We start from the raw sequence: 3,093 nt of genomic DNA, 5'->3' as shown, positions 1-3,093 counted from the left end.
ATCCCGCTGCTCCTGCTGCTCCCAGCAGTGCCCAGCCCGCTCCCGGCCCCAGCAGAGTCACCGAGGGGCTCCTGGTGCCGCCGTGCCCTTGGGACTCCTCCGGGCCTCCAGGTGATCCAGGATTGCTGGTACCGGCACCAGCGGGCTCCAGGTTCCAGAGGCAGCGGCTGACCCTGGAGAAGATGGGATATGGAGGCATTGCTGTCACTCTAGAGATTCCAGAGGCAGCAGCTGACCTTGGAGAAGATGGGATATGGAGGTGTTGCTGTCACTCCAGAAATCCCAGAGGCATCAGCTGACCCTGGAGAAGTTGGGATGGGGAGGTGTTGCTGTCCCTCTAGAAATTCCAGAGGCATTGTCTGACCTTGGAGAAGTTGGGATAGGAAGGCATTGCTGTCACTCTAGAAATTCCAGAGGCATCGTCTGACCCTGGAGAAGTTGGGATAGGAAGGCGTTGCTGTCACCCCAGAAATTCCAGGGGCATTGTCTGACCTTGGAGCAGTTGAGATATGCAGGCATTGCTGTCACTCCAGAGGCATCATCTGACCTTGGAAAGGTGGGGTATGGAGGTGTTGCTGTCACTCCAGAGATTCCAGAGGCACCTTGGAGAAGGTGGGATATGGAGGTGTCGGTGTCACACGTCACCCCAGAGAGGTGGCCCAGCCTAGAGGCCCTGTGGCACCAGCTGGCACTGGGAGCCATCCTGGGAGGTGTGGCCCGAGCTGGTGGGATGTGCTGGGCTCTCCTGGAGGAGATCCTGGTGAATCCTGGGTGTTCTCTCGTGCCCAGTGGGATTTGACAGCACCAAAGCTTCCTGGGTTGTGCTGGGAAAAAACGGGATTCAGCGTTGGGAAAACCAGGCCAGGAGTGCACTTCACCAGGAATTCCAGCAGATGAGGCCACAGGAGACATGGGAATGCCAAGGGGAAGGAGTGACACTTGTGGGACCTCGGGGTGGCATGGAGGGAGCTGTCCCCTCCTTCCATGGGAACGGAGCTGGGGCTGGACCTGGGGCTCAGGAGACACCTGGAAGGACCAAAACTGAGACCTCTGGAGCTTGGAGGGTCTCCATCACATCCGTGAGTCCCTGCATCCCAGCCGTGTCCCTGGATCTGCTCCCAGCTCTGCCTCCAGGTGTTCTCTGGAATCACAGGGGCTCCTTTCTGGTTTCAGGAATCTGGGGGCTCCATCCCTGTGTGGGTGTGGCTGTTCCCAAAGCGCTGCTGGCCCTCAGGAGCTGCTCCCTGCTGGGATGTGGGGACAGGGACATTCCTCTGGGAGCCACCCCGAATGCAGCCCTGGCCCTCTGGGCTGGGATTCTGGGAATTCTCACTGCCCAGAGGGTTCAGGAGACTGAAATCCCAGGGCAGCGGGATCCCAGCACGGGTAAGTGGGGAAATATTTCCCAGGATTTCCCTCACAATTCCCCAAAAATCTCTGTAAATGCACTGGGTCATTAAAAATGCTGGTATTTTCTGTATCTGCTCTGCTGGTTCTGGATTCATCCCGGGGTTTATGGATGGTGTAAATGACAGAGGGTGTTTGCTGGATACTGAGCATTAAAGGGGAAGCAGGAGGGGGTTCAGCTGGGAAGGGGATTGCTGGGCATCCATGGAGCTGGAATATCCTGGATTAACTCAAATTGGGGCTCATCTCCAGCCTCCTGCCCAAATATTCCTGCTCCTCATCCTCCAATCACCCCAAAAATACAAAATGTGGTTTAAAAATCTCCCAGAAAAGGGGGAAGTTTTGTTCTCCTTCATAAAAAGAGCAGGAAAACAAAAGGATCAAATTTAACCAGGAAAAGAGGAACCAGTTATTTATTTCACCTCCTTGCCGAGGGTTTTGGCCACAGCACAGCCCTGGGTGGGTCCTGTGGTGGGAATTGGGGTTGGGGTGGGAAGGAGGAGGTGGGGAATGTCCTGGGGACAGTGGGACAGGGCGGGGTCACCTCCCTGTGGAGCACCCCTGGCTCCAGAGGGGCACAGCTCCACATTCCCAGCGCTGCCCTGTCCCATCCCGAGGCTCCTTGGCATCCGAGCTGGAGCTGTTTACAAAATTAGGATTTTATAAATAGAGTTTCTATATTAACACATAACTCTGTAATTCATCCTACACTGCTGCAGTGCCCTTCAATCAACCAAATCACAAAAGGACTAATTAACAACTCATGTAATGAGATTCACCACATCCAGAGTTGCTTCCTTGTCCAAGAACCATGGAAAAACCCCAGCTAAAATCCCTTTTCTCAGTAATTCCGTGTTCCAGGTTGTCCCTGCAGGTGTCTGGGGGGTTGGAGCTGCAGGTGACACCAAACCCTGGTGAGGCCCAGCCTCCCCTGCTAGTAATTAAAGCCTTTAGAGGTAATTAACTGCTCCTGTTAATGATGGGCTGCGGAGCCTGGGAATGAATCACCCAGTAATCCCTTTGGGAGGGATGAATGCCGGCACGGAGGTATTTCCCTTTTTTTTGGGAATTTCTCAGAAATGTTAATAATTAGGATTGACAGAAAATTACAGAGAGGGAACCAACCTCTGTCTCATTTCCCTGGAAATCTGATTTATCCCTTTTTTTAGAATTTATTTAAGGGATTTAGGGATTCATCCAGAAGGATATTAGGATATTTTTTAGGTCGGGAATATCCTGGTACTGGTGCCATGACTGCCTGCTCCAACTCCCATTTCAAACTGGAAATTATTTTCCTGAGGGAAAGCAGCAGGATCTGCCCTCAAATCCACATCCAGGCAGTGGGATTGGCAGAGACAGGTTTGGGAATGTCTCTGTTAATTCAGGGAGTACATAATTAATGTCATCATTTTATTTGTCATCATCCCCACATCCCCTAAAGCCTGGGAAGCCTCCAGGTGCTGAAATCAGGGAATTGCAGGGGATTGCTGTGGGGATCTAAACATCTCAAAAACTTAAATTCAATGAAGGTAAAAACAGGATAAAAGGGGATGGAATGGAATGGAAAGGAACGGAATAGAATGGAACGGAACAGAACAGAACAGAACAGAATAGAATAGAATAGAATAGAATAGAATAGAATAGAATAGAATAGAATAGAATAGAATAGAATAGAATAGAATAGAA

The sequence above is a fragment of the Geospiza fortis genome, unplaced genomic scaffold, assembly GCF_000277835.1.
Source record: "Geospiza fortis unplaced genomic scaffold, GeoFor_1.0 scaffold677, whole genome shotgun sequence".
Taxonomy (NCBI): Eukaryota; Metazoa; Chordata; class Aves; order Passeriformes; family Thraupidae; genus Geospiza; species Geospiza fortis.
This window is presented reverse-complemented; position numbering follows the sequence as displayed.